Source organism: Nomascus leucogenys, chromosome 3, assembly GCF_006542625.1.
Source record: "Nomascus leucogenys isolate Asia chromosome 3, Asia_NLE_v1, whole genome shotgun sequence".
Taxonomy (NCBI): Eukaryota; Metazoa; Chordata; class Mammalia; order Primates; family Hylobatidae; genus Nomascus; species Nomascus leucogenys.
Window position 1 is genome coordinate 54,535,602 of NC_044383.1, and position 23,679 is coordinate 54,559,280.

At 35.7% G+C, this 23,679-nt stretch overlaps 1 protein-coding gene and 1 non-coding gene across 4 annotated transcripts in view; both read left to right on the top strand.

Annotated features, from left to right (window-relative positions):
* The window catches only part of FILIP1 (filamin A interacting protein 1), a 200,812-nt gene that overhangs the window by 3,725 nt on the left and 173,408 nt on the right, over positions 1–23,679 (top strand). The gene's annotated exons all lie outside the window — the stretch shown is intronic.
* Positions 16,064–16,220, top strand: LOC115834604. The gene has a single exon (XR_004029537.1). It is a non-coding gene; the product is annotated as a U1 spliceosomal RNA (small nuclear RNA).

Here is a 23,679-nt window from a genome sequence, read left to right on the forward strand (position 1 = left end):
AACATATGCCTTAAGATATAAGATTTTACAGAGTTTGTTTAATCCACATTTTCATTCACTTGTCTAATCTTCCTTCTTTAAACTCGTGGGTTTTAGAAAGGTAGCACTAGGAGAAATGAGGGGGCAAGCTCGTGTTGAGATTTATTTCAACAGAAAGGTTTAAGAGAAAAAGAATTGGTAACAATTTATTAGAAAAATGACATCTAAAAGCCTGCAGTATAAATTTGTTTTTAGATTATTTTTAATATATATAGCAATAAATAGAAAAAAGATAAGCTAATAAAAATACATTTTGTTTCTTTAAATCTGAGTTGAAGATATAACCAGAAGATGTTCATGAAAGAGGAGTCAGAAAAGGTTAGTAGCATGACTAAGTCAGTCAGATAGCCTGGATTCAGATTTCAGCTCAAGGTGACCGTAGGCAAATTAATCTCTGTGTCTCAGTTTCTTCATCTGTAAAATGAGGGTAATGATGCTATTTCCTTATGAAGTTTTTTTGAACATTAAATGACATAAAATCTATAGTTTATAATTTATTCTTCAATAAATTTAAGCTAGTATGGCTTTATTACATCTTAAATATAGTTATTTGTTTACTTTAATCTTTGTTGCATACAAAATTCTTGGATCCGGATAGTTTGTGATCTCAACTTCATAGATTATAGGAAAGGCAGGAGAATGTATTATTTGTTTGGAATCCTGCTTGGGACATACTTTGCTGCTGGGTACTCTAAGCAGACACAATTTGAACAGCAGCCAATAATTTAGTATGGAATTTATGTTTCAAACTCTTCCTTATCACTCAGCAGTCTGCTGTCTTATAGAACCATTACTAAAAAGGCTAAGAAATCACCCACAGCACAGACTGTTCTATGGTTTCTATATTTGCACTTGGAGATAAAGAGTGTTTATACACAGTGCTTGGGTGTCTGTTTTACAGCCGACTACACTGGGTAATGTACAGCAATGAAGACTTCCTCCTCCATGCAAGAACACATTATTAAATTTATCATTCTTTATTTCTTTCCTTAGATGATTTGTTTTGTTTTACTAACCTAGTAACAGATAAAAATGAAAAGACCAAAAAAGGTCATCTTAAGCTAACTTTAACTTTACTAAATGGAAATGAATTCTTGGGATTTGTTGCCCTTAATCCTATTCATTCTTCTTAAATATGAAAAGAAAAGTACATTCCAAGACAAACAAAAAGGGTTATCTCGTAAGATGTGTGTGTATGTGTATTCTGCTTAATATTCTGTATACTTAACAAAAATATATAAAGCACTCTTATAAGCAGGGAAGTTTCTTAGCAGCTTTAGTGGCAACAAACCTTATGCAGGACATATATGGTTTAAATCTGTCAATTTTACTTTATTTTTCTCAATTGAAAGGATAAGTCTCTAAAAGATGAGGCAAAACAAATTTTAAAATTGTCATTCTCTAATGAAAACTTTGTGTGGAAAGAAAGAAACAAAGGAGGGTACGAAGGAAAAGTAAAATAAAGAAAGAAAAGAAGGAAATAGCTTTTCCTGGCTTTGCAGAATGAATACATTATAGTGGTACCAGGGCAAAAATATAGAAACCTCAGGAAAGTATATTGGATTATGTTTTTCTTTTTTCTTGGTCAGTCTATGCTTTAGCTAATGAGAGAAGGGAAAAGGCTACAGGCAGAATATAGCTGTCTCTGGTAGTAGCTGAGGCAGTTTAATTTCAAAGACCAGGCAACCCGTTGTGGAAGAATTTAGAATAAGGAAAGTCATACATGAATTGAGCAGCTTTAGCTGGCTGTTAACCAGCTGATTGCAGAACTTGAGAAACTCCCAGCACAGAAGTGAAGTAATACAACATAACCAGTATCCCCATGCTGCTCTGTCTGTGAGGGCTTTGTTTAAGCCACAGCAATACTGAGACATCAAAAGAAGGTTTAGGTTTTTTTCCCATTTTTGGGAAGTGGTGTCAACGTGCATAATATTGGGTGATTTATGTGTTTCTGAGGCCTGTGAAAGACAAACTAAAAAGAATTTTTAAAGCTAATGCAGAAATTATCTCGAGTGATCTGATTTTAATTGAGCCCTTAAGGTTTAAGGATTTTTCTGTTTTTATTTGCTTGCCTAAATGCTGTTGCCTACCTCCTTCACCAAAACATTGAGGAAATGATGATTGTTGCTTCACTGACCAAGGACCCTATAATTCTGCCCTTGAAAATAGTCTTTTTTGATCTTGTAAAAACTGTAATTGCAATCTTCCCAAGTTACTTTAAAGAAATGAATTATCTGCTTCTTATCTTTGTAAGGAAAAGGTGTAAGAAAGATATGAAATGGACACATCAGAGTTGGCCAAATGCATTCTTTTAAAAATAATTTGCTGAAGATTTCAGGCCAAAAGAAGATCTGACTGAAAACAATAGACTGCTGGCACCACCAAGACAATGGAGTTACTGCCAACTTGCCCTTGTTTATCTGAAAGATCTATGCAAAAATTAGGTTTTCACACACGCACGCACACACACACACACACACAAGTCATAGATGACACAATAATGGGAATAAATGAACATTCTTTTTCTTTCGTATACTTGTGTCTTAAGTAACTCATTTTAGGCCTTGCCTCTTTGACCGTGGTACCAAGCACAACAGGAAAGGAAGAGGCATTGCTGAGTTCATAATGCTATTTCAGTGTGGCAGCCTAAGTGCACATGAGGAAATGATGCCCTGCGCCTGTATTTGGAGCCCTGTAGTTACTGTGACGACAACACACACTAATGGAAAACAAAGAGGGTCTGCTCATCAGGGCAAGCCAGGAAGAGTTTTGCCAGCTCAGATTTTTCCTAATTATTCTATAAGTCTTGAAATGTGACACTGGAGGTATTCAAGGCTCTTTGTGTTTCATTAACTGTTTAGTAAGTGACACATGTTTGAAGAGCAGCCTGGTATTTGGATCAGGGAGTGGCCTTATATATAAGCTTAACTTTCACATGCTGTGTTGATAGATATCATCTTCTGGTTTGAATACCACCAGACCAACTGGTTTGGCCATAGCCTGTTGTTCGTTCTGGTCTTTAAGGAAGTCAGCTGCATTGGTAGAGTTCACTTCTCAGGGCCGCTCAACTTTTGATAAGACATCCCCAACTTCTACATTCTGCTCATTCCATAAATAATAATAATGGCTACATGTAATATATATTATCTATATAATATACAACATATGTGTACATTTACTATATAAAATGATAGGAATAACTAGCATATACTTGAGAATATTATTATGTGCCAGGAATTTTGCCAAGCATTTTACCTGGATGATTTTATTTGCTTCTCGTAACAACCCTATGAGGTACTATTTTTATCACCATTTTACAGATTAGGAAAATGAGGTTATAAATGTTAAATAACTTTACCTAGTAGTAGATTTAAAATCCAAATCCAGGCAATTTGACCTTATCTATTCTATAGTTTCAACCACTTTTTAAAATTCAGGCAGTTGTTTATGGAACACCTCCACCTAGAAGATTATGAGATGTTTTAATGGAACGTGTAGAATGTGACACTGCAAGGTAACAGCTGCCCCAATAGTATTAAAAGATTCACAAAGTGCAAAGAATAAAGAGATTTAGGGTCAGAAAGCTAACAGAGGCTCTTTTCCGGAATCAGAAGCTTCAATGGCCAGTAGAGTTGGGCCACCCTGGATGAGCTAGGCCTGGTGCACTGAGATGCAGAAGTGATTCTTCCAGTTATTGATGGGGCAATGTGGTTCTTGGTTTCTACACTGCTGGGTTGATTCCCAAGAAGAGGATGCCATGGAGCATTTGATTTTGTACCACTTCGTTTGACATTGTTGGGGCTTTTGTCTGCTGTTGCTCCTATTGACAACTCAGAGCCCCACCTTCTATTGTAAACTTTGAATGTGCTGCCAGTCTCTGCCTTGGTCATAAACATTTAGTTTGTGAAGTGGGTTCAAGAGGGAGTTGTATGAAATACTTATCCCCGTTGTTGGTAGCAATACTTCTTCAAGAAACCTTTGGTGGAGTGTGTGTGTGTGTGTGTGTGTGTGTGTGTGTGTGTTTTGGTCAGGAGGCAGTGAGGAAGGGGGTAGAAGGTGCTCCACATAAAGACTTGTTATTGGTTCCAAATGACTTTGTTTTAGTAGTGAGTTGTTATTCTGGCAGCACGATGTTCCTTCAAAAAAAAAACAAAATAAAACAGAGCGCTTGCTATAGTTTAAGAAAAATTACCTGATACTTTTCAGCCATTTTGCCACTATGGATCAGAGGCATATTTTATTGGATATTTTATTTAATTATTTTATCTTTATTTACCTGCTTGATGTCCAAAATCTATTTGGAAATAATTGAAACTTTTGAGTTTCTATTTACATTTCTGACATTTAACTTTCAGATTGTCTGAAGTAAAAGGAGAGCAATTCTAATAAAACTTTGATGGAGCAGATAATGCTTTGTTTTCTCTTATGCCAGTGGCCAGAAAGACTCCACTTTTCCAGGGTATCACATATCCCAGGTAGTGGGATTGAATATCCCAGGAAGGTGAATGTTTTATATGGGATGAAATATAACAGAATAAATCTCTACCTTCTGAGAAATTCTATTCTAATACATTGAAACAGTAACTTGTCACAACTATACTAGCACACCCCAACTCCCCCTCCCCAAACACACTACATTCATTATTGGTTAATAGCACAGGACTTGTACTGCTGCTCACCTGACAGGCTAAACATCTTCCTGAAGCAAATATACTGTTTGCTGTGTGATACAGACCTGTTTAATCCAAGTCAATGAACAAGAAGTAAAGGCAGAGAGTATTACATTTCACGAAGGCTGTCTGTTTTCTTGACATAACATCTCTTGATTTCTTTGCAATAAACTCAGTTTTCCTTTTGTCTTCTCCTGTCTTTATGTAAAAAGGTGTAATAGTGTCAAAGGAGAAAAAGAACTGTAATTTTTTTTCACCCACCCAGAAAAAGAGTATTAGTGTTCTATTCTTTGGAGCCAAAGGGTTTGACTGGTTGGCCTCTAGAAGTATTTTTTTTTCCTCATTCAATTATTCTAAATTTCTTCTGGTACACAACAGTGATAATTTCCACATTAGTCTTTAGCTAATTGTTAAGATATTAACAGCTTATCATATTCATTCAAGAATTAACTAAGACTTCTGTAAGATTTCCTGGTTCTCTTTGCACATCTGCCCCTAGTCTGATTGTGAGCAGGCACAGGGCCTTGAGTACCACAATGTCAATGATTACATGGCTTTGGTCCTGGGGACAGCTGTACCTTACAGGAAACCAAAGGAGTGGAAACCTCTAGACTCTGACCTCACTTGAAACCATCAGATTATCTAGTACTGTGGCTCTCAACACTCTCTGTGCATCAAAGTCACCTGGGGTGCTTTAATAATGCAGATGCCTGGGCTATGCCCCCAGAGGTTCTGATTTAAAATGGCCTGAGAGGGTGCCCAAGTATTGGTCTATTTTGTAAGCTTTTGTGTGATTTTAATTTGCATCCAATATTGAGAACCTGTTATCACAATCCTTTTAAAGACAGTATTTTAAAAGTACTTTAAAAGACAGTACTTTAAAAGATAGTACTTTAAAATGATGAGTGCCACCTCATCATTTTAAAGAAGATAGTACTAGAATGAGAAGTCACTCAGCTCAAGTTACAAAACCCTCCGCAGGTAGAATTGAGTATGGAACTGTGCTTACTCAACCCTTGGTAGTGGGTACTTTCTACACCTTGCAGTGGCTGTGTTCCTGTCTCAAGAGAACTGACACTCAGGATCGTTGCCTGGCTTACTTTTAAGATCTTGACTTAAGGATTTTTGATTACTTTCTGGGTCCATTTCAATGACTGCACCTCAGTTCTGTACAAGAGTCACATAGGTGGAAAAAGAAGTAAAGCAAGGACCAGAACTTAAGTCCCCTGAGCCCCAGTCTATTACTTTTTTCTATCACACAATCATAATAAACAATAAAGTAGCTAATATTTAATGAATGCTTTCTGTGTTAGGCACTGACAGTTTCATAAGGCGGATACACATATACTATATATTTTACAGATAAGGAGGCTGAGGGAATTGTTCATTCTCCCCCCAGCCCCCAGCAAGCAGGTGGCAAGTCTGGGATGAGTCCAGGCAATTGGACTCCCCAGCCTGTGCTTGTAAGCTCTTAATCACTTTGCTATTCTGGAGCCCACTCTGAAAATAAAAGGTGTTGAATGGCAGCTGCTCCCTCATTTCAGCATCAGGGGTCTTGTTGCAGCTGGTTATGGTGCCCTTAGTTCCTGCTAACTGGGCTTTCTGCTTGACTAGAGATTGGGTCCTTGCCTTCCCCTCTATTTTCCCAATGACTGGCCCAATTGGAGGCAACCTATTCTCCTCAAGATTTTTTATGATGTTCTATTTCCCCTAGTGACTTTGTTTCTTATTTCCTGTCTTTCCTTTCTCTTGAGGACCAATATAATATTTTATGCCTTACTTTTGGGAACATGTACTTTACCCCAGACATTCTGGACACAAATTCTACTGTCCTGTTTGGATCCTTGACTTTTCCCCTAGTCTTGTGAGTTTGGCTGGGTTCCCCATTTTTCTGGGATTCCTCTGTCTGGACTTTTATACCTCCCGCTATCTTCTCTCACAATACCAGCAACAACAGGAAAGGATTAATCACTTTGCTTTCCTATACAGCAGGTGCATGGGAAACAAGCTGATCCGTCCTGTGAAACTGACAGGTCAGTGTGTTAATGTACTCTGAAGAACTTTTAAAATCTACATTTTTAGGTAGCATGTACAGGATTAATTTTCTTATTGATTCTGTAAGTTTGAAATTCTACAGAACAGGGTCCTTCACACCTAGAGAAAAACGTATGTGTGTTGTCTGGTAAAATGAACCTTACTAAGATGAAAATCACCAATAGCAAATACTGTAGCACAGATTTTTTTTTTTCTGCAATAGAAAGCAAACAAAAAGTGAAAGATTCTTATAATTATTCTGTGACACATATTTACATGTAAATTCAAAAATTTAACCTGATAAATAAATTCTGTTATGACTTGGCACTGTTTTTAGATTCACCTTGAACCAAACAAGTACTCAATAACTGTTTGTTAAATTGAATTCATTAAATGTCATGAAATTGAGAAAGTAAATATTAATGACCAGTTTCCATTGATTGAAGTGAACATAATTTTTTCCTTGATAAACATGGCAGTAACAGTTAGTGACCATTGATGATTATTTCTCTGCTTCTCAGTTTTCTCTAAACCTTTATGGTCATGTATTGCTTTTCTAACAATATTAGTTAAAAATAAACAAATGTTTTAAATTTCACTAGAGTATCACAGAATAACCAATTCATAACTAAGTGGGAGCTGGACTTAGTAGCTCTAATTAGCATGATGCATACATATTTCCATTAACAGACTAGAATTCTTACTTTAAAATACAGTGGCACAGACATAACTATTGACAAAAGTCTGATTGCAGCTACTAACCCAAAACCACAACCAGGCTGTAGTTCATTAGCTGGAAACGCTCCCATTCTTGGAAATCTATTTTGGAGTTAGGATTGCTCCACTCCTCTACAAGTGGTAAAGCAACAGCTGCCATTTAATTAATGTTTCTGCTGACAGTTCCAGCTGATGAATACCATTGAATTTCTCTATTACCATCAATACTATCTACATTACTCCAAAAGGATATATTGAGTATAATTGCTTGATTTTACCTTATTTCACCTTATTTCTTTCTCGCATCACTTCTTCCAAATTCCAATGATGCCATTATTTACATCACCATTCGCATCTTCCAGGGAATAAAGTCCCAGTGGAACGCATGTGTTCCTGGTGATGTATTGTGATGGAATCTCACCAAAATGAGCACGTGAAATGCTGAGCTCAGAGAAGAGGACAAGGGGGGAAACCAGATGAAAGTGGCCTGTGGTTTTTCAGAAAGTGAAGAATTTTGTCCTTTTGAGGGAAAGATTAGGGAAAAAGACAGAGGTCTTGTTTTTCTACATAGTATTAGTGAAAGATTAAAATCATCCAATTTGAACTATATCTGGGTTATATTGTTATTTCAATTTCTCTTTCCAGACACTTTTTCATAGGAGCTGAATTTCAACAGAGCTCTCACTATTATTGTGTGAGAATTTAGAAGGATTTGGTCTGTGTGGAAAGCACATGATTATAGAGTGAGGTCCACTCAGTCTGCTCATCTTAAAGAATATGTCCTGGGGCTCCATCAGGCAAAGCCCATGTTTTGTAGCTAAAAGAGGGGTTGGATTGATGCTGAACTGAGAGAACATAGGATCTAAATGGTGTGGCATCAGATGGTAGAGTGGTTCAAGCTAGCAGCTGGCATCTGAAGGTCTAACATGTGGTTATGGGGTATTCTGGCAGGCGGATAGAGGATGCCTGCATTCTGACACAGGCAGGGAGTCAGTCCACATTTGGGCAAGCTTGTCAGCAGGAGCAGGAAGGAGAGCAGGGAGGTGGGAATCAGGAACAGGATAGCTATGGAGGAGGAGCAGTCCTAGAGACTGTGAGTGACATGCCAACATTGTCATACAATGTCAACACAACTAAGATGATGCTAAATCCTAGTGGTGGGCTAGAGTTCTTTGTGTCTCTCCCGCTTCACATTTAGTAAGAATAATTTACTCATTCACCAAATATTTTTTGAGATGCATATGTTTCAGGCACTGAGCTAGGGATTGGGATACAATGGTGAATGTTATATTATCTCTGCTCTCTAACTGGAGTTGTGGATAAAACAATGGCAATTTCAACACCAAGTGACTAGTGGGTAAATGATTTAGTGAGACCACAGAAGTGGGACCACTCACCTGATTTTGGATGGTCAGTGATTGGTCCAGAGACAGTATAAAGTGACTCTCGCTGTGGGAAAGGGAACTGTAGAGGCCAAAAACAAGATAGGGCCTGACAAACAAGGTCTAAGGGAAAGCATCAGACATGAGTGTTATTGAAAACCTCAAACATCTGATTTGTTACAACAAGTCTACATAGCTGTACAAATAGTGGAGAATTAGTGAGTTGCATTCTTTCACTTACATGACAATTTTAATGTTTAAAAAAATTATGTAATGAAGAGGCTCTGCTATATACATATGTGTTCATCACAGTTAAATCTTTAGTGGCCATAATGAGGCAGCCAAAGAAGCCTCTTGCAGGCTAGAAAATTCCTGACCCTCAAACCACATTGCTGAGTATTTTTTCTAAACAGTGACTACTCTCAATATGTTTAAAAACAGATGATGAATGCTTCCTATAAAAGTATTTGCTTTAGGACTTTTACAAGTTTGTGCACTTTGAAAAAATACTTACATATATTCAACACTCCACTTCAAGTGCCTAACTGCTGCTGAGGCAATAAACCTAGGTCGTAGCCAGAAAATTTTTGAAGCACATGTTGGAGAATTGCCTTACCACATATTAAAATGAATTTTGAGCCAGGAGCAGTGGAGGCTGAAGGGAAGAGTATCGATTGAGCCCAGGAGTTCATGTCTAGCCTGGGCAATAGAGTGCGACTCTGTCTCTTAAAAAAAAAAAGAATTTTGAACCCATATTAATTAAAACACTTTGGCGGTGGTATCAGAATCAGTTCACATCAGATGAGGAGATCAAGGGAAAATAGAAGGTTCAGAGAAGTATATACCTACAAAAATGGTGTACACTTTTAATACTATGAAAATGTAGTATTATAAAAATATTTCAAATCTATACTGAAAATATGAATTATTCAATCAGTAGGGTTGAAATAACTGGAAAAATATGAAATTAAATTTCTGTTACAACTTACACTAAAATATGCACTAGATGGACCAGAAATTTAAGTCTAAAAAATGAAGGTGAAATACTAACAAAAAAAATTAAAAACATATATAGGTGGGGAAGACAAAAAGCCAGTAAAACATAAGACTAAAACATTTGATTCCATAAAAACTGAATGAAAACTTTTACACTGAAGAAAAACCCCTTATAACCATCATGAACAAAGTTAAAATTCAAACAGCAATTTGTGACCAAAATAACCAGGAACAAATGTCCTTAATATAAGACTTTTTTTTTTTTTTTTTTTTTTTTTTGAGATACAGCTTTACTCTGTGGCCCAGGCTGGAGTGTAGTGGTACGATCTTGGCTCACTGCAACCTCTGCCTCCTGGATTCAAGCGATTCTCATGCCTCGCCTCGCAAGGAGCTGGGATTACAGGCATGTGCCACCACGCCAGGCTAATTTTTGTATTATTAGTAGAGATTGGGTTTCACCATGTTGACCTGGCTGGTCTTGAACTCCTGACCTCAGGTGATCCACTGGCTTTGGCCTCCCAAAGTGCTGGGATTACAGGCATGAGCCACCACACCTGGCCAAGACTCTTTTAAATGGAAATAGAAAAAGAGACACAATAGAAAAATTGACAAATGACATAAATAATTTGGAATCAATATGTGAAAAACTAACCTTACTGATAATTAAAAATCTAATTAAAAGAAGATGTATTATTTCAACAAATACATTGACAAAGACAAAAAAATTCAATACCCAGTATGGTGAGGGTATGAGGAAGTTGTCACTATATGTTGCTGGTGGGAAAATCAACTGCAAAAGTTTCCAGAAAAGCAACAATATGTGGCAAAAATCCTTATAATCAGAAGAAAAATAAGGATATTTCCATTTTGAGAAATAAAAAAATCTAAACACATGCAATGCTTTTGAGAGTACATTGTTTTTTCTTCCTCCTATTGTTCTTAAATCTATTGACTTGTAAAAATTTGGCAGACCTAGAGACTCTTATATGAAAAAACAGCCAATATACTTCTTTCTCAGTTGCTTGATAGGATTTCCTAGGAGGGACCTTGTTAGAATAGGGTTGTTAAAACAAGGCTGCATAGTCCTTAAGTGTCAAGTACATGTTGATAGCAACTTATTTCCTTAGTTATGTATTATTAAAGCATAAACTGATAGCCAAAATTGACACATTTATGACTAGATCATGAGGGTGAGGGACCAAGGAGCAAGTGGAAGAAATGGGGTTTTTGCACCAAACAACTCTTTGCCATGGATCATTACCTAGAATAAAATTGCTCAGGCTCATTAAACTGTTTTGGGCCTGAAATACTCTGAAAAAAATTGGTTTACCATAGTATTTGTAGATACTGGTAGATGCTAAAAGATAATTGACTGTAACCTCTTTTTAGGAAAGATGACAAAGCTGAGACCCAGAAAGTTTAACTTTCTCAAGGTCATACAGCTTATTAATTCAGATGTACGAATTCATAGACAAGCCACAGCGCTGTGGCACATATCTTCCTAGAATCCAGAACACCACCTGTCTTGCGTTATTTCCCACGATGTCTGTTGTAAAAGAGCTCATGATTTCTCTGTATCATCATGCCTCTAGCACCACCAGATGTTGAGCTTTTCGGCACTTCACTACCCATCAATCCTGCCTGTTACTCCAGGGGATGGAGAGAGGCTGATGCTAACCTAAGCTCCAGTTACAGAGTGGTGTATGGGGTGAATGTGTCCTATGAGGTGTCCAGTGAAGATGGTAAATGTTTCTCAGCTGCTTCTCACTGTACTGACAGCAGGGTCATTTTGTGAATGGGTAGGGAGCAGCAATGTGAGTGAAATCTCACTGAAGATCTTGTGTGCTAACATTTTTCTGCTTTCTCCTGGGGAAGCCCTTTTTTGGAAGAAGCCACTCCTGAAACATTACCCCGAGTAAAGCTAAGCATGAAGCATTTTAAGCCAAGCTGATCATCTAGATTATCTTTTGCTGTTTGATCCTGCAAAGAATGTGCTGAGATGAGTAGTAGTGCTGTATCACATAAGTTGTCCTTTTCGTTTTCATACATTGGGCGCAAGTGAATGAAATCTCTTTACTTCTCTCATACCCACAGATAAAGAGGAGAGAGTCCAAGCATCATATTTAATTCTGTTAATTACAATGTAAGTGTAAATAATAGCAACAGCTGCGCTCTAGTTCCAACTTCTGTTTGATGATTGTCAGACCTAGAAATCTAACAAACAGTACATTATTCAATGAATTCTTCACATTGTCCATTTGTAGCCCCCTTTTCTTTAAACAGTCTAGCCAATTATATTCTCATATCCTTGTTTCCTATTATCTCTTGTAGCCTCCTTGACATAATCACGCTGTGACTTGTGGGAATTGTTTCCCCCTCTTCACCTTTTCCTCTGGGTTCAGGCCTGGATATGTACAAATTTTGTCCCCCTGCATCACACGAGGACCCTTTCCATTAGGCCTTGTACTCAACTTCCCATGCTTTCCTGAGCTTATTCTTTATTATATCTTATTTCCCTTTTATTAAGAATTTTTTTCTTTCTCATTTTTTAGCTATTTAAAATATTTTAAATTATTAATATTATTTTTGATGGACAAATTATAATTATATACATTTATGGGGTATAATGTGATGTTTTGATATATGTATATAATGTGGCATGATTAAATCAGGCTAATTAATATTCATCACCTATCATTTTTTATAGTGAGACATTTGAAATTTACTCTCTTATTTTGAAATATATAATACCTTATTATTGATTGTAGTCATTCTGCTGTGGCATAGATCTCAAAACTTATTCTTCCTGTCTACCTGAAATTTTGTACTCTTTAATCAAGAACTCCCCATTCCCTCCCTCTCCCCTACTCCAAGCGTCTGGTAACCATCATTTTACTCTCTATTTCTATGACTTAAACTTTATTAGATTCCACATATAAATGAGATCATGCAAGAATGCTTTTTCTGTTATTTCTTCTGCTTCAGTCAGTCTTAGAGCATCTTTCAACATTAATATACATGAAAGCTACACAAAATCAAGGCACTTTTATTAATGTTGTAGAAAAAGTTAGTATTCACAGGGATAATTTTTTTAACCAATAATTAACCTTCGAACTCAATATGTATTATCAATTTCCAATTAAAACTAATAACCCCAATCATTCTCCTGGAAATATCCACCTTGGAGGAACGACCTAACGTTTCTTCCATATTGTTGTTTAACAGAGCAGAGTTCCAAGAACAAATTGACATTCAGTGAGATCAAACCAAACACTAGGGAGCAGGAAGATGGTCTGTCATGACTCTAGGTTTTAACATTTGTTTTTCTATTTTGGAATTTGGTGCTGTAAAGAGGAATAGTGTCTACTATGCTCAGAAACAGGAAGAACATGGTGTGAGTACAAGGGTTGTAAAGGGTGCTCAATATACTAAGAAAAGGCCAGAATCTTCATTATATAAAGTCCTCAGCTAAATTCCAGATATTTTTCATAAGTGCATTGGAGCAACAGCTTAACTTTAAAAGGAGGGTTATAAATAGGCATGTAAAATATGCATATATAATAGGTTGCGCACCATTTTACGAAATATTCCTGAAAAGATTCTGCATAATATTGATGTTTAATTACTTTCTTTAACTCAACTTAATTTCTTTATTAATAGTGGTTGACTTGTTTGTTCAGTTTAGTTCATACCAACTGAAGTTTACAACTGATTAAACTGAGGGTATAATCTCTTACGTTTTGTGTGATCTGGACCTGACTACAGAAGCAATTTCCCAGTGTCACCTAAATCCCAGTTAAACTGAATGACAAATTAGGAATCATGATACCAATAAGACCCAGTCTCTAAGCTGTTACCTGAATATGATGATCATCAATTTTTTTTTTTTGAGATGGAGTCTTGCTCTGTCGTCCAGGCTGGAGTGCAGTGGCATGATCTTGGCTCACTGCAACCTTCGCCTCCCAGGTTCAAGTCATTCTCCTGCCTCCGCCTCCCGAGTAGCTGGGATTATAAGCATCTGCCATCACACCCGGCTAATTTTTGTATTTTTAGTAGAGATGGGATTTTGCCATGCTGGCCAGGCTGGTCTCGAACTCCTAACCTCAAATGAACTGCCTGCCTCGGCCTTCCAAAGTGCTAGGATTATAGGTGTGAGCTACAGCACCTGGCCAATGTTACTTTTAATGTAACTATTAAACCTGTTGGCTCTAGAAAGAAAGTAAATGACAGATAATAATAGTACTTTTATTGAGTGCTTCCTACCATATTAGGAACTGTGCTAAATGCTTTATGTGCACGAGATGACTATTATCATTTTCATTTTATGGATATAATCATACTATTTTTTGAATTCTTCCCTAAGACATGATCTAACCTCTTGTCAACTAAAATTTGGGCTTGTCTAAAACCTCAACTATGTAGATTTTTACAGAATGAGGTGAGGCTCATAAAATAATTTTTTTCCTAATAGATTTTCTAATACTTGATAGTTTTGATTTGTATACAAAATTCACTATGAAATTTAAAAATCTACCCACAAAGATATTATCAGAGTAAAAAATGTGAACCACATTTAGTCTTTTTAACTTTCTAAACCTCAGAAAGATTTTTTATTGTTTGAATAACAACATCATCATAATATAATAAGATGCTGTGCTGTCCTTTGTAGGGAATGGTGGAACAAGGGATGATGGCTAGCCATCATAAATACAACCAGTACTGTGAGCTGATTTCAGGAGAGGAATTGAGCATCCATTATTTCCTACCAGATTGCTCTCAGGATTATTGGGAAGTAAATATTTCCTTGTGGAAGGCTAACTGCTCTTAGAGCAAATCTTCAATCTTCACCTGTGTCCCTGGAACTACTTCACTGACCAACCCAGACTATGTGTGATTTATAATTCAAATAAACATTGATTTATATTTAAGATATGCTTTATTGAAAAATTTTAATTATACTCACTTTAAGTTAGAGATCAATTAAACCTGTATTAGTCCATTCTCGCATTGCTATAAAGACGTGCCTGCAACTGAGTAATTTAAAAAGAAAAGATATTTAATTGGCTCATGGTTCTGCAGGCTGTGCAGGAAGCATGATACTGGCATGTACTTGGCTCTTCGGGAGGCCTCAGGAAATTTACGATCATGGCGGAAGGTGAAGGGGGAGTAGGCATGTCACATGGCCAGAGCAGGAGCAGGAGAGAAGGGGGTGGGGGGTGCTACACACTTTTAAACGACCAGATCTCATGAGAATTCCGTCACTATTGCAAGGACAGTACCAAGGTGATGGTACTAAACCATGAATGAGAAACCACCTCCATGATCCAGTCACCTCCCACCAGGCCCCACCTCCAACACTGGGGATTACAATTTAATATGAGATTCGAGTGGGGACACAGCTCCAGACCATATCAAAACTTTTGTCTGATATCTTCTTTAAATACCTAATGAGTATAATAGTTTCATGGAAAAAGGAAGCTCTGGGGAACCTAATGTACAGCTCACTCACTGCTGTCATGTCAACTGCAGACCTCCCAAGCAAGCACTGCTGGAAGAAATAAAGAACTAGCATCTCAGTTCTTTTGGTCCCTCTGTTTGCATGCACTGACTGTTCTTCAAGGGAAGAAGCAACACCCATTGTTGGGTCTGACATGTGGCTACTTAGTAGTTACTTCCTCCTTCACTTCCAGTCCTCCAGTAGTAGGAGGTGGTAATACAGGCAGCATGGATGTTTAACTGAATCACAGGTATATGATGGTAGCATTATTGTTACAGTGAAAAGTTAGATGTTTAATAATAGGGCACTATTAACCAAGAAAAGGTGAGATTTGAATAGCTGTTAATACATCCACTTAATGACAATCTGCAGATTGTCAATGTGAGAGTAAATGATATTAATAAAATAATATATTGAGTAAAAATAAATGCATTACAGAAAGTATCTTTAAGATTCTATTGCAAAAATAAGAAGACTATATTTCTAACATTAACAGTAACCATTTCCATTTGGAGATATAAATGTGTGATTTTAAATTTCTACAGTAAGCCTGAATTACATTTAATAAGGAAAAGAGTTGAAGCTATTTCAAAATAATTTAATGGATCAGTTCACGTGGCCAAATAGATGAGAAATACTTCATTTAAACTCAAAATTTAATGAGATATTCTCTGGAGGTCATAGTGCCAAAATTGTATGTGTGTATGTTTATACCCTTACCTTCGTCCATAAAAAATTTTAAAACCATGATCACGAAGGTGGTTTTCCCAGGGCGAGGCTCATCCATTGCACTCCAGATGTGCTGACGCCTGTGGTTTCCCCAAATGTGGGAAACTGAGCTGCATAATTTGTGGTAGTGGGGGTCTGTGTTCATGCTTTCCCCTTAAAAAAAAGTTTTCATGTAGATTTGGTAGAGATTGTTTTACGTTGTCCCAAATAAAACTGTGTCTTTATGTTTTTAAATAAAACATTTCTTAGTTAGCATATGCATGGACATTTTGCTTTCCCATGAGTGAATTTGTTTCATTTTGTTTTTTAAAAATCGAACAGTCACATATTTACAGAAAAGCTGGAAGCACAGACAAAGGCTTTTTTTTTTCTTGAAACACTGGAGAATAATTTCTGATCTGATGTCTCACGTTTCTTTAGTTGGATCACCTACAAACAAGGATATTCATCCGTATAACTACAACACTAGCATCAAGGTTAGGAAATTAACATTGATACACCACTATCATCTAATACTCAGAACCCATTCAAGTTTCTCATTTGTCCAAGAAATGTCTTATATAGTGAAATAATTTATTTCAGAATCACATATTGCACTTAGTTGTGTCTCTTTAGTTTATTTCACTCTGTAACATTTCCTTAGCCCTTCCTCTTTGACCCTTTAAAGTTCTATAACATTATTGTATCACAAATAAGCACTTTGAGGTATCAAAGAAATGATCCTTCCTCAAGATTGTCCGTAAAGTTAAAAAGCAACATACGATCTTCTCAACTTTAGTCAGTTTGAAAGTAGCCAGACCTGGTTTCATATGCAACTGAAAAAGTCTTTGCTCTACCATACCCACAGTCTTCCCTCTAGCGTATAGACCTTAATTAGAAAGGTAGAAAAATATTGAAATAGGTGATGAGAAAAGTAAAAATATGGCTAAGAGAATTTGAGATTTGGAAATGTGCTGTTTCTTTCAATCTTTATGAGGCTTAAGATGGGGTTTTTGGAAGACGTAATATTTAGGACATACTTTATATTATGTCTCTGTGACCAATATATGTGTTGTGGAGATAATTTGATGCTTTTAGTTCTTTAAATATTTCTTCTTAAATAAATCCATTCAGTCCATTAACCATAGTTAATGTTTTCCCACTGGTTTGTACATGTCATAGTTAAAGACCAATGTAGACTAGCGGGGAAATAGAAAAAGAAAAATTAGTACATTCATGAATTATTCTCTGTTCTACTTTAGACAAGTTAATTTTCCTTAAATTATCAGGTTCCATCTTAATCATAGGCCATTTGTGGTTATCAAGAAATAAATGTTTGTATGTTTGGCCTTCACAGTCTTAACGTTTCCCACTAAAAGCCAAATTCAATTAGTCCTTTAACATCTTATCACAAAACATTCAATGTGGGAATCAAAATTTTTTAAAAAAATGGATAATTCTTAGATTTATAAAATTGTTCTCCCAATGAATATTAACTAAGACTTGAAGAAGACTATTCTATTAAATTAACATTCAAATATTATAATTCTATTAAGAGGGTAACTCTTATTTCCAGAATAATCATTTTAGAAATTAAAGAGCACTTATATCATAGCACCCTGGGTGGGTAAATGAAACTTCATCCAAAACATGGCCCCCAAAAATAAAGCCCCACCGAAGATTACCTTTCATTTTTTAAGACCAGAGAGTAAAGGATTATACTCTTGTGGTATGACATGCAGCATCTTTGGATTTTCCAGTAATATGAATGAAAAGAAGAAATAGCTTAGATTTTATAAAGACTGTTGTTTCACTGATTTCACCAGTTTAAAGCAACTTGCTTGCAGTACTTTGTAATTATAATTTGTACATTAAAAATTTAAATTACCTTAATAATAGAGTCTCCTTATAAAAAATTATAACTTTACAGATCAAGCTGAAGTACCCTTTGATTATTCCCCTCTCCAATGCCCCTATCTTAGTCTTCTCTCTAGAAATAGTCACTGTTAACAATATAATGTACATGCTTCCAGACTTCTCCATAGCGTTGCTCATAGAAGAGGTATCTATGTATGTATTTTAGCATAAATGATATATACATTATTTCACCTAACAACATGACTTAGACATTTTTTCAGTACACATAGGTTAACTTCATTTTAGAAAACTGCAGCATGGTCTTCCATAGGAAGGATGCACAATTATTTCTTTAGCCATTCCTGATTTTGTGAATATTTAGGTTGTTCTGAATTTTTCACTGTTACAAATAATATTATGATGCAGATCATTGTACTTGCTTCCTCAATATCTACTCCAACAGTTAGTTGACTCTGAAGTAGATACTAACAGTAGAATTTTGAGGTGACAGGATATGCAAAATTATCCGTGAATGCGCAATACTTGTATTTAAATTCCCTTCAGCAGTGTATAAATATACTTATTGAATTTAAATTTGAATTTCTTCCATCAAAGTGAGGTTCAGTGCCAGTTTATATAAATCTTGATTATTTTTATTAGTTCTTCTGTGAGTTACCAGTTTATATTATTGGTCTATTTTTCAAATAGATGATTCTTTTCTTTCTTTAAATGATTTGTTGATTCTAATCCTTTATTATTATTTAGGTTGAAATACCTTCTCCTAGTACTTGTCTTTTCACTTTTGTACTCCTGTGGTTGATGTAGTTAAACTTATTATATTTTCTTTCTTTTTTTTTTTTTTTTTGAGACAAGGTCTTGCTCTGTCACCCAGGCTGGAGTGCAGTGGTGTGATCTCTGTTCACTGCAATCTCCACCTCCCGGGTTCAAGAGATCCTTCCACCTTAGCCTCCTGAGTAGCTGGGACTACAGGCACTTGCCACTATGCCTGGCTAATTTTGTTATTTTTAGCAGAGATGGGTTTTGCCCTGTGGCCTAGGCTGGTCTTGAACTCCTAGGCTCAAGCAATCTGCCTGCCTCTGCCTTCCAAATTGCTGAGATTACAGATGTGAGCCATCTCGCCTGGACTCATTATATTTTCTTTTATGGCTTTTACTTTTTGTGTTTTATTTCAGAAGGTCTTCCTGACTCTAAGGCACCACATATTTGCCTAGGTTTTCTCCTAATAATTTCTTATCATTAAAAAATTTTAAGTCTTAACTACAATTTTGTGAACAGTGTAAGATAAAATGAAACTTTTATTTTTTAAAAAGGGACAGCTAGTTAGTCTCATTGATTTGAAATGCCATACCATTATTTTCCCATTGATTTGAAGTTCCATTTTTATCATATTTCATAAACATGTGTGTTCTATAGATACAGGCATACATATATACATACATGTTTATCATTTAAACATCTAGGTTGGTTCTATGATTATTCCTCATTCTACAGACAAGGAAACTGAGGCACAGAAATATCAAATAACTTGCCCAGCAACACATAGTCAGGAAATAGTGGAGCAAAAAATAAAACCTGTGAATCTAGATTTAGAGTCTGTGGCCTTAATGACTATATTTTCTATACATTTTCTGTTTGTGAGTCTGTTTTTTGAACTCTATTCTGTTTCTTCAGACTACTTGTGTATTGTTGCATTAATTCATCAATTTTCTTCCCAATTACATTTTAAAAACAATCAATGCCAATATATAGAAAAGTTTTTTTTTTATGTTGTTTTTGTTTCTTGCTATCTTGCTGAACTCTCTTCTTAGTTATAGAAGCTTTTCCTTTGATTATCTTGAGCTTTCTATCATTTTCTCTGTAAATAATAACAGTTTGCCCCTTATTTTTCAACATTTATACAACTTCCTATGGTTTTACTTAATTCCATTGGCTAGGATGTCCAGTCTAATGTTGAATAGTAACAGTAGCAGTGGGCATTCTTGTTTTGTTCTTGACCTTACAGACAATATTTCTAATAAATATCATGTTTGCTGTATTTTGGGGTAGATACTCTTCATTATATTAGGGAAGTTTCTTTTTGTTCTTAGTTTTTTTCCCACATAAACAGATGCACACACAAGTGTATTACATATACACACATAATCACAATTTTCTTTGGGCACCTTTTGAAACTGTTTCTCTCCTAAATCGTATGACCAAGTTAGCCAATTATATTGGATTATATTGGTTGTTCATTATTAAAAAGCTATATTTTGTATTCCTGGGATAAACCTTACTTGATCAGTGCATTATTCTTTTAATCAATTGCTGGATTTAAATTTCTAGTATTTTATTTAGAAATTTGCATCTATGTGAGATTTGCTATGGTTTTCTTTCCTTATGCAATCTTTAAAGATTTTTGAAATCTTTAAAAAGCTAATGCATGTTCTTAAAAGGCTTTTTTATTTTTTAAAGGGTTGGTCAGAGTTGCCTATGAAATTTTGTGGACCTGATTAAATTAGGGGAGAGGGGAGTATATTTGAATACCATTTCAAGTTTTTTCTGCCTTTGTTGGATTGATTTTCTTTTCTTCTACTTTTTTGTGATAGCGCAAAAATTATAAATTGTATTTCTGTTTTTCTACTAAATGCTATTCAATTAGCACTTGAATGAAATATATTTTCTATTAATATTCAGAATTGGTCAATGTCTCTCTACATTTATTAAACAAAACCAAAAATTGTTGTATGCTTTAATTTTACTTAAGTATTCCTTCCCATTTCAATTCCCTTCCATATTGACCTAATTTGGAAGTTTATTCTACATTGTTACTTTAAAAATTCCTATCATGTTGTTTTAAAAAATCAACACTTATCTAGAATTAATAATATAATTTAATGGATTTTTTGTTCACCACTATTTTTCAGAGCTTCCTTATTATTATAATATTCATTTTTATTTTGGTTGGCAAAATTATATCAAATAATTACTGTGAGTGGTAAAGTTTCTGGTTCCTTCATGTTTCATTTTCATTCTTGAATGATAGTTTGGTTGGATATAAAATTGCAGGTTTAACTTTTTTTCTTGCTCCTTTGATTTTATTCATTTGTTAACAAGAAAATTGTATCAGAGATTTTATTTTTTCTTTCCCAAAGATTTTAGTATTTGTTTCCTTTATTCTTGGTTTGGGAAATGTTAATATAATATCTAGGTATAGGTTATTATTTAAATTTATCTTACTCAGAACTTTGTTGGACCTTAAATTGTGACTAAACTAATGTATATGTTACCTTCCTTCCATTCCTGCTAATATCTTAGTAACTCCAATTGGGTGGATGATGGAGCATTTGAGTCTATTTTACATAATTCCTAACTTTTATTTTATACTTTATATCTGTTCATCACTTTTTATTGCATTCTGCAAGAAATTTTTGGATTAATATTACAGTTCAGCAATTTGTTCTTTGTGTCCATTCTCTTATTTGACCTACTTGTCGAGTATTCTATTTAAAAGATCAATATTTCAATAGGTGTACTTTCTAATTGATTATTTTCTGTGGATTTAATATCCTCTCACATATCTCTGTGGATATGACTTGTAATTATTCTGAAGTCCTTTTCTGACATTATTAATTCCTGGCTGTAAGTTCTTCATGTTTTAAAAACAAAGAACTCTATTATATTTCTTTTTAATGGTATTGGCCTTCCTCCAATGCTAAGTGACTCCTGAGTGTTCATCTTTTAGCTGAGACTCCTTATCAGGCTCTTTGTTCTATGTGCTCCGGCAGGCTGCTTAGAGAGAGGGACCAGATTTGCTGCTGGAACTTGTATTTCAGTCTGTTTTCAAGAGTGTATGGGAGGGGATGAGCATGCCCCCTGGCCTCACAGACTAGCTCCTGGTAGGGGAGGGGCTGTCTCATTCCTATTGGTAGCTCCAGCTATTCAGGGCATCCAGGATGCTGCTTTGTTTCTCTGATTCAAGCTTCCATACCTTTGACTCCCAGCTGGAAGCAATAAGTCCTGTTGCTACTCTTTGACTCCAAATGTGGCCTAAGTTGGTAGAGGGAAGGTGCACTGTTCAACCTTGCTGTTCCTACTGCTCTCCTGTAACAAACACTGTTGTCTTAGGCCTCCCTCTTGTCCTTTGTATCCATTCCCAACATTTATTAGCAGCACTCTCCTATTCTTGTTTTGAACTGGTTTTAAATCCTCCTTCTAATACCACCTGCTTTCTGTCTTCCAATGTCTTCTCAAAGTTTATATGGTCCTCCAAAGCTTGATACTGTTTCCCAGCTATATGCATTAAAAAATCTTTTCTAAAATTTTGAGATTTCCAGTGGGAAAAGGAGACTAAAATCGATTTCCGTTCTACCACCTTGAAATGGAAACCAGTGTGTAATCTTCAAAACCTTGGGAGGATGTTTTGAAAATGAGTTTAGTAGACCAGTTTGCAGGACTGCCATTTATGGTTGTGTATGCTGCTCACTGTATGAAGGCATGCAGCTAAGGAGGTAGCCGAGAGCTGAGAGCAAGCACACTGTTTCTTCCCATCTGTCTGAGAGCAACTGACAGGCAGGAGGGACCCTTTCTTTCTAATTCACACAAGGATGTCCTGTGGGTCAGCAGTCGCCCTAGTCATTTGAGCTTTAAATTACGTTATGTATGATGATGATTGTGCACGTGTATACCTAGGTCAAAATGCATCAAATTATTCATTAGAAATATGCATAGTTCCTTGTACATCAATTATACTTCAATAAAGCTGGAAAATAAAGTAAAAAAAAGTAAAAGAAATTTTATTGTGCAAGTAGTAAAGTGTGTAAAGTGTTCTGTTGGATTTAGAGGATAAATTTTTATGGTTTCATATTTTACAAATTGGTCAAGATGATATAAAAGCTTTACCTTAGTTGACAAATAACAATAATTCTAAAAGAAGATGCATTCATGAACAGGATAGTTAAAGGAGAAAAGAGAGTTAAAAGGAGACAGTAACTAGCTGTTAATCATCTTTTCTGATAAACAAAGTGGTATAGTTAACAATCTGCCTTGGATATCTTAGGGAAAGCCCTAGGTAGAGAGGCAGAGGGATGAACTAAAGCTGTGCTGCCCAATACAGTAACCACATGTGGCTATTCAAATTTAAATTAATCAACATAAAATAAAATAGAAAATGGAAATTAGGTTCTTCAATCATATTGCTGTATTTCAAGTGTTCAGTAGTTCCATGTGACTAGGGGCTACTGTACTAGACAGCACAGATACAGACTAGTTCTGTCATCGCAGAAAACTATTGGAGAGCACCGACCTAGTCGATCTCTTAATCTAGGTCCTCTACATACCAATAGTTTTACCTTTGTAGACTACTACATTAAATGTAATCCCAGATTTTAATTGCCAGGGGGTCTAACAGAAGACAGAATGTGGGTCCATACTGGGTGCAGAATAGGCATTCAGGAATCAATAACGATTGGTGATCAATAACGTTGATTGGAATCAATAACGTTGTTGATGAATGGATACATGAATGAAGCTAGCAGTTAATTCCCACTATTTGATAAAACACTGCATTCATTTATCCATTCATTAACTCAAGAAATATTTATCAAATGCCTACCACTTGCCAGGTACTGGTTCAGGCACTTGATCAGGAAAGTGAACAGACCAAGATTATTTCCCTTCTGGAGTTTACATGCTGGAGGATGGGGTAAATATTGTAAATATTAAGCATAATAAATAAGTAAATCATATCACAAGTGTTAAGGTGATAAATGCTATGAAA